This window comes from Gossypium raimondii, chromosome 2, assembly GCF_025698545.1.
Source record: "Gossypium raimondii isolate GPD5lz chromosome 2, ASM2569854v1, whole genome shotgun sequence".
Taxonomy (NCBI): Eukaryota; Viridiplantae; Streptophyta; class Magnoliopsida; order Malvales; family Malvaceae; genus Gossypium; species Gossypium raimondii.
Genome location: NC_068566.1, coordinates 6,077,089 through 6,086,908, shown reverse-complemented (window position 1 = coordinate 6,086,908; position 9,820 = coordinate 6,077,089). Strand labels below are relative to the sequence as shown.

Below are 9,820 nucleotides of genomic sequence, written 5' to 3'. Positions count from 1 at the left end.
CAGTCTAACTAATCTAACCTTTTCAGAATTAGATTTAGTTTATGGGCATACTGCACACTCATCTATGTGTAGAGAATGTACGCAAAAATTGGGAAATAAAATAATTGAATGAAACAGTAGATTAAATCAAATATATGCTTCAACCATTAAAGAAAATAAAAGTTTTATCATGTAATCCCAACCCTATGACATTTAGCTCATGGGTTGGCAATTAAAATTCAAGTTCAAAATCACACCCAACATCGTTTCGATCAAATCAATTCACGAGAGAACATCTTAAGAAATAATGGAAAAACTTAGAAAGATGGTTGTCGCCAAGTCAATCCACAATCCAGCATCACAGTATCCTATTTTGGTTGAGAGGGACTACCTTCGATTTCCTCCTTTCGTCTCTACTCAGCCACTACCCTTTATTGTTACCTTTAGATCTCCACACCCTTTAGGGTTTCCTCTTTTGGCTTTTTATAAGCTTTTTCCCTAGGGTAAATTTAACAGTCACTGATATTTTCTTATATTTTTAAGCAGATTTTTCTAGTACAAGTAGAGTTAGGCTAAAACTATTATGCGTTGAGTGTTGACTCGGTCTTCCTGGAATTGCCACGGCATCTGTGTTGGCAAATTGTCCAACCTTTTGCCACGACAAACATTTATTCCTTTATTTCTTTCTCTACATCCTGCACCTACCAATTATTATCAAACAAATCCTTCTCGCAAACAAGTAAAAGTAACATATAATAACTTTTAAGCACAATCTAATCTTCTTAATATAATGCAATGAAAATTACGAATGGAATGTCCTAAAAATGCAACTAAATTTACTTAAGTACAGATAATTGACCCAGTCTAAAGGCATGAATTATAACTCTTTTCAAGAGTTATCACACCCTAAAACCTGAGTTGTTGCTTGTCCTCAAGCAAGATATGCATGAATGCATGAACGTAAGAATTGTCATAAGAACATAATCACCTTTGTATTATTAGACCATTAAGAGAGCCTTTTGTATTTAGTTCTCAGCAATCTTCTATGTCTAAAAATTTGATCAAGTTTCATAAGCTTATTTAGCAAAGACAGTGCAAAAAATATTGTTCTAAAAGAAAGAAAAATCCTAAGTATTCATGTAATTTTCACTATAGCAAGTATCTCCTAATTTAAATAACTTTGTTTTCATCTTTTCTTTTCTTTTTTCCTTTTTCATCTGGCCTTATACATACTCAATTACATAAATATCCATTTATTATGCCTGTTTTTTTCTACTAGGGGATTCAACTCGTCACATGATTCTTTGACTCGACAATGACAATAGAGCATATACTAAATTGTCGAATACTCAATCATGTCATGATTTGAATACTTACTCATGAAGCTTAGGCTTTTGACTAAAAAGATGGATGGAGCAAACAACTACCTCCTAAGCTACTTAGCCTATTACTACAGTGGAGTGCCCCTAATTTTCTTTTCTTTATTACATACACTTACTTGAACTCACATTTCTAGTCAACAACACGATGGAGCAAATAAAGTGGTGCTGACTTACTTGGCAATTCTAAGCATTGGAGTATTTGATAGCATTTTTTTCCTTGAATTTTCTTAAACATTGCCACTTTATTCATGATTGAGTATTGCCATTGTACTAAATTTAGCTTCAAGAATCTATAAGTTTATTAAAAGAAACTTACTATAGATCATTTGTAATTGCAATTAGGACATTTTAATTTTAGGGATCAATTTACAAGTAAACTATCTTAAGCTAAAATTACCTAATCCACTGTCACAACTTTCTAAGTTTATTAAAAAATTAAGCTACTCATTGCACATTACAGACAAAAACACACTCATCACAGTGTAAACAATTCCTGGCAATCTTGTGTACCATGGCAAAATGAATGACAAATGAACAGAAAAATACTAAAACAACATGTTCAACTAAATATCTAATGCAGTCTAGATGCGCAATACACCCCTAAACCTAAGGGATGCATTATCCTCAATACATGTATAGATATGAATCATGAATGAAAGAACATATATATGTACACAATGAGATGTAATAAAGGGAGAAAAACTTCCCGAGCTTAGAACTGAATGGTGGTACTTTAATTATGGTGAATGGTCTTTCGTGCACTCATATTATAACGCATCGGCCTTTTAAGTAAATTAAGTGGTACATCCTCCTCTTCATTATCAATCTGGTGAGTTCATCAATAATCTGATCGATCTCATGATCATGTTTAGTCATCGGTTAAGTAGAAAGAGGTGGAATAGCCACAATGCTGTCCATTGGTGGTGCAACTGGGGGATTTGCTTTCTTTTCGTCCTCATGGTTAGTTTCAATCTTGACAGGCTTTGTTTTCTTTGGTTCTTCCTCTGGTGCTTTGGGTGCATTCTCTTTATTGGCAGGATTCGTCTTAATGGGCTCTGCATCACCAACCCATTCCCTTCCTGCAGTTTATTAAACAAATGAAATGAAATAATTAAGAGAAATTTAAATTGAGAAAATGAAATAAAAATAAAAAGAATTTTCAAGATGTTGAAGTTAAACATCTCAAAAATCAATGGACTATTTGTCTCGCTCTACATGAGCACTCAGTAGTGCTTCAAGCATTGTCTATTAACTTTAAATATGTCATCCGTTTTCATGTCCTTGACATCAATAGCTCCATGCAAATATACTTGAGCTACCAAAGATTTTTCATCAAAATTGAAAGGTCTATTTTGCTCTAGCAAAGGGCATAAGGGTCTCCGCTTAAATGAATATTCATCACTATTAGAATTGTTGTGGAAAAATCTCATGAACTTTTCCTCCACTACTGCTCCTATCAAGTCAATGGCATGACATTCTTCATTCTCAGCAGCACATTTCAGCCCATTAAATACATCAAAAGTAACTTGTTGATCATTTACCCTTATGGTTAACTCGTCTTTTTGTACATCAATTAAAATCCTTCCAGTAATCAGAAAAGGTTTCCAAGAATAATTGACACATCTTGGTCAGCTTCACATTCTAAAATAAGGAAATTCATAGGAAAGATAAATTTATCTACTCTTACTAGCACATCTTCAATTTTACCTTTCAGATGCGCATAGAATCGGTCAGCCAGTTGCAACGTAATCGTAATAGGTCTTGTTTTTCCAATTCCTAGCTTATTGAAAATAGATAGATGCATTAGATTTATACTTGCTCCTAAATCACATAACGTCTTACTAACATAATGATTTCCAATTAAACATGGAATAGTGAAACTCTCTGTGTCCTTCAACTTTGGAGGTAATTTATTCATCAATATTGTTGTGCACCCTTTAGTGAGAGCAATAATTTCAAATTCTCCCTATTTGTGCTTCTTTGGCAATATATCTTTCATAAATTTCACATAATTGGACATCTGCTCCAAAGCTTGTACTACTGATATGTTGATATGGAGTTGCTTCAAGACCTCCAAATATCTTTTGAACTGAATATCTTAATTAGAATTTTGTAATCACTGAGAAAAATGTGGAGGTGGTCGTCCTTTAGATTGCTGATATTATTTTGTCGTGGCATTTTCGTTGACAACATGATCTGATTTTGCCACAGTATTTTGCTGCTTACCCTTTTTAGGTTCAGTATGTTTTCAGATGACTCTGGGATCTTTACATGGTTGTTATTCGAATTATCCTCTCCTGCCGTGGCATCTTAAGCAACGTCATCAAGCTGAGTTCCAATTCTAAGAGTGATGGCCTTGTACTGTTCCTTCCCTTATGATATTAAATTCTCAGTATCACTTGGAAAAACTCTTTGTGGCCTCGAATTCAAAGCATTTGCTATCTACCTCACTTGATTCTCAAAAGCTCAGAGGGAAGCAGTTTGACTCTGAATTACAACATCATTCTTGGCCATATATTCCTTCAGCAAGGTTTTAATAGATGATGATGATGAAGTCGATGATTGACCTTATTGGACATTTTGCCTTGGCATAGGTTAAGTATAACCAGGGGGTGCACTGTTGGCATTCTATCTCACAACATTGTTTAGATTCCCCCCACCTTGATTATTTAACTAAAATTCTTATGCTACTGCCACCCTAGATTGTAAGTATTGGAATAAGGGTTATTATCCTAGTTAAAATTACCCATGTAGTACACAAATGCTAGATTTACTAAGCATTTGTCAAAAAACATGGTCTTTACAACAAAAAACACTTGATAGTTCAACTGATTTCATCTCTTAGAATACAGTAGTCCTTTTCATTATTTTGATCATATTAGCTAAAGAAGATACTTGAGCTGTAAACGAAGTGATTACATCAAGTTCCATAGTACCAACAGCTCTCTTGCCCATCCCAACTCTTGTGGTCGGATATTGATAATCATTGTTGGCAATCTTTTCCAAAATCTCATATGCTTTATTATAGGATTTATCCAACAACGTACCATTGGTAGAAGCATCAACTACTATCCTCGTATGTGCATTTAGCCCATTATAGAATATCTCCATTTGAGTTTAATGTTGAAATTCATGCATCAGACATTTTTGAAGTAATTCTTTAAATCGTTCCCAAGCTTCATATAGCGTTTCATCCTCTAATTATCGCAAGGATGTGATGTCATTTCTAAGCTTGACATTCATATTTAGTGGATTACACCGTAGCAAAAACCTCTGGCAAAGATCATTCCATGATACCACTGTTCCTAACGACAAAACATTTAGCCATGCTCTCGTACAATCTCTTAATGTATATGGAAAAATTTTAAGTTACAGAGCGTTTTCGGGAACACTTTATTGTCTTAATGAGTCACATACCTCTAGAAAAAGTCTTAAATGTAGTCTTGGATCTTCAGTGGGTAATCCACCAAACTGTCCTACTCTTTCCAACATTTGAAACATTACCAATTTCAACTCAAACTATTGAGTCTGTATTTATGGTGTGATTATCCCTGGATTCAAGTCATCCAAAATTGGCACAACATGCTCTTGAATTGGTCTATCTCAGTTATTTATCACGCTACGAACATGAAGATTAGTGCCCTGACCATTCAAATTATCATTCATACCTGGTATCACCTTATGAATAGGAGGGTTAGTATATTGACCATTCAGATTATCATTAAGACCGGGATTATTCTCGTTCCTAGCCATTTTTCGCAGTTCTTTCTACTTTCTTCGTAAAATTCTTTTGATCTCTAGGTCAAAAGGATACTCTTTATTAGCAGGAATGCCTCTTCTCATGCACTGATAGCAAACCTGTAGAAATTAAATTAAACTAAGTTAAATAAAACTAATGGAATTAAGTAAAATAACAAAACCAAATTTCACCAAATTGCCGATCCCTGACAACGGTGCTAAAAACTTGTTGCGTGTGAAATGGTATGCAAATTGAGCAAGTATACACGTCAAATCAAGTAATAAAATGATAAGTGAGATCGTCTCCACAAGAATCGAATTAGGTATAAAAGTTGTAACACCCCCAACCCGTATTCATTGTCGGAACCGAGTTACAAAGCATTACCGGACATATCGGATAACTTATCACTAATTCACAAATAAATAACATACATAGCATACTTTAATCGATATATCACCTAGATACATGTCACAATATCAAAAGAAAAGTACATCACTAAAATTTCTCTGAGGTCGGGATTGCTCTGGATGCTGGACTGGACACTGGTTTTCTACTAACCTAATAGATATATTTCTGTATCAAATCTTCTAGAAATTGAATTCCTCATTCTGACTGTTCGTCTATTTACCCATGAATGCACAAAATTTATTCCCGGTCCTGAGAATAGACTCAAATGCATAACAACCAGTTGCCTACGGATTATCCTTCATCCTTTATTGCAGCAGAGCCATCTCCTGCAATCTATAAACCTGAACCTGAACCATCTTATCTAATACCTTCGAACGAAGACCTTGAAAACCTATCCAGCCAGAAGAAATTAGATAATTTAAACCCATTGTGGAGACCCAAAATGTATTGATTCCATCATTGATTATAACTCAATTAACTTTTCAATAAATAACCCACTCTGATTACTAAAATCATTAATAATCTTATATTATCCCAATCACTAAAGAAATCAATTCAGAAGAAATTACGATTAACCTGCTCTTTATATTTTATACCCGAATAACTCGATTACTCGTGAATAACTTCTTCCTTAATAGCGACATTGCGATCCCAAATAATCTTCAAAAAAATTGATATCTTTTCTAAAACTCTCTCTTTACTTGCTATCCCATCCTCAGCTCTGACCTTATTATTATTCATTCTATTATTGAACTCTTCAATTTCACACTTGTAAACTTAATGAATATAATTCTTGTAAATTCCATTGTACAGGCGAATGGGTGAAGGTCGTAAAGCCTCAAAATTTAACTCTCATATATACACAAGTATAACATAACATTTATCATTATCATAATCATTATAATCATTCGACATTTTCAACTATAAAACAAAAACAAATATATCAGCATCCAAATCCCGACTCAACTCGACTCAATTAAGGCATGTACCTCTAGACTCAATTCCGAGCTCGATTTAGTCCGAGAATTGGCTAAACCTGTAAAGCTCTAATACTAACAATTGTAACACCCCCTAACCCCAAACCGTCGCTAGAATAGGGTTACAAGGTATTACCGGACATATCAAACAATTTACAAATAATTCTTAATTAAATAACGAACATATATAAAAGAATTATAAATTCATATAAATTTATGCTAATTGGTTTCATTTTTTTTAAAAAAAATTTCGACAGCATTTCTGCTTATTTTTACATAAAACCCCCTACAATTAAAAGAGTTGAAGGTGCAGTTACAGGACTTACTAGATCGTGGATTCATTAGACCGAGTATTTCACCTTGGGGAGCTCCAATGTTATTTGTTAAGAAGAAAGATGGATCAATGCGGCTTTGTATTGATTATCGGCAGTTAAATAAAGTGACGATCAAGAACCGGTATCCATTACCCCGTATAGATGATTTATTTGATCAGCTAAAAGGTGCTTCGGTATTTTTGAAGATTGACTTGAGATCTGGGTATTATCAGCTGAAAGTAAAAGAAAGTGATGTTCCAAAAACTGCATTTCGTACTCGATATGGTCATTACAAAAGTGGTCAAGTTATTATAACAAATTATAATTAATGTTATGACACCAACTTAAGTATGCAGCGGTAAATTAAAGCAGTAATGTGCAAAATGTATATTGACTAATACTGAAAAATGCTAAGGCAAAGCAAGAGGAAAAATGTAATGGAAATTACGAGAATAATTACGTAAATAATTTGCGAGTGAATAAATAAATAACTAATAATACTATGAAAAAGATACTACGGCAAAGGATTAAGGGTCTACGATGTTGATTTGGAAGGATGGAATTACTAAGAATCTGCCCTTACTTTCAGTAATGCCTCAGTAAAATCATACTCAATCTACTGCTCAGAAGAGACCTAAATTGACCTTCTTTCGAGAGTTAGATCTCAAGTTACTTAACATGTGTCTATAGGCCTTATCATGGTACACTGCCCTGCTTTGTCTTCATTCTATACAAACGTTGCTCTGTGTCTAGAGTTTGCTGCAAGTATCCGGTCGAATACCCACTTGTATCTTTTGATTCTAGTCCAACTAATCTAACTGTTTTAGAAGCAGATTTAGTTTATGGGCATACTGTACACTCATTTATGTCTAGAGAATGTACACACAATTGAGAAATAAAAATAATTAAATGAAACTATAGATTAAATCAAATATATGCTATAACCATTAACGAAAAAAAAATCATCATGTAATCCCAACCCTATGAGATTTAGCTCATGGGTTGACAATTAAAATTCAAGTTCAAAATAACACCCAACATCATTTCAATCAAATCAATTCATGGGAGAACAAAAGAAGAATTAATGGATAAACTTAGAAAGATGGCTGTCGCCAAGTCAATCCACAATCTAGTAGCACAGTATCATGTGGTGGCTGAGAGGAACTACCTTCGATTTTCTCCGTTCGTCTCTACTCAGTTGCTACCCTCTATTGTTGCCTCTAGATCTCCACACTCTTTACGGTTACCTTCTTTGGCTTTTTATAAGTTTTTTTCCCTAGGGTAAATCCAACAACCCCTGATATCTTATCCTATTTTTAGGTAGATTTTTCTAGTACAAGTAGTGTTGGGCTAAAACTGTTATGCGTTGAGTGTTGAGTCGGTCTTCCTGGAATTACCACGCATTTGTGTTGGCAAACTGTCCAACCTTTTGCCATGACAAACCTTCATTCCTTTATTCACATCTTGGAATTGACTCGGTCTTTCTCCGCATCCTGCACCTGTCAATTACTACCAAACAAATCCTTCCCGCAAACAAGTAAAAGCAACATATAATAACTTTTAAGCACAATCAAATCTTCTTAATATAGAGCAACGAAAATTATGAATAGAGTGTCCTAAAAATGCAACTAAACTTACTTAAGTATACGCAATTGACCCAGTTTAAAGACATAAATTGTAACTGTAACACCCCTAACCCGAATCCGTTGCCGAAACAGGGTTACGGAGCATTACCGGATATTACAAATCAAACAGACATAAATTTCATATCATAACAATATTCATATCAAAACCAATTCAAAACATACACATTGTCCATTATACGAGCCCTTGAGGCCTTAAATACGAGTTAGAAACAAGTCGGGACTAAATTAGAAACTCAAAAAAATTTTCGAAAACATTTAAAATTTTCAACACTGTAGGGGTTATACGGCCGTGTGGCCAGGCCATGTGACTCACACGGTCAAGTGACACCTTGGTGCGGCATTCAAAATAAGGACACACGACCGTGTCCTAGCCCGTGTAACTCACTGACTTGTGCCACACGGCCAAGCCACACGTTCGTGTGCCAGGCCGTATGAGCATACTGACTTGTACCCTTAAGAAGCTACAGGGGACACACGGTTGTGTGTCACACACGGCTGAGACACACTCCCGTGTCTCTGTCCATATGGACGAAAATATGCCATTTTCCAAGCCATATTTCTCACCCAACTTGGCACCAACCTAAACTCAATATTATGCACATCAACAAGCCATAACAAGGCATCCAAAACAAGCCAAAATCAAGTTTTAAACATGTAATATTTCACATACAACCAATATGCCCTTAGGCATCTCAAATGACAATATTCAAACATGTATTTTCAAATATATAACTTAACCAAATAAACCATCAATTTACCAAGCTAATTTACATCATTTCAAACCAAATCATTTATTTACAAAAATATACCATTTGGTGTAAAAATGCATTTCAAATACTAACATATTTAGACATATATATACCTTACATACCAAGGTACCAATTCATCACCAATTCTTCACATCACAAACACATGTACAAAATGCACATTTAGCTAACATTTTATCTTTCACCATACAATCATAAACCAACCACACATCAACCATATAAGACAAATATGCAGAAACTAAAATGTACCAAAACACAAGACAAACAAGTGGCTAATCTCAGCAAAATACATATAGGCCAATTTTAGCCAAAACAACCTATACATGCCATTATAACTGAAAATAGCCAACCAAAAGTACTGAATGAGCCAATGGATAGTGTGATATAGCTCTGACAAGCTTCCAACCCAAACTAACTTCTGAATCACTATAAAACACGAAAAATAACACAGAGTAAGCATTTAAGCTTAGTAAGTTCGTATAACACAGAATTTAACTTACCATTTAACCACAATTTAGGTAAGTAAACATAATATATCCCAACCAATTTGACCAAAAGCCTAAACACATGTTCACCAACATATTAGCCATGTAAATCCCATATAAAAT

At 34.5% G+C, this 9,820-nt stretch overlaps 1 non-coding gene across 1 annotated transcript; it reads left to right on the top strand.

The window, feature by feature from the left end:
• Positions 1-4,488: 4,488 nt before the first annotated feature.
• On the top strand, positions 4,489-4,595 carry LOC128039450 (small nucleolar RNA R71). The gene has a single exon (XR_008193954.1). It is a non-coding gene; the product is annotated as a small nucleolar RNA R71 (small nucleolar RNA).
• The last annotated feature ends 5,225 nt before the right edge of the window (positions 4,596-9,820 follow it).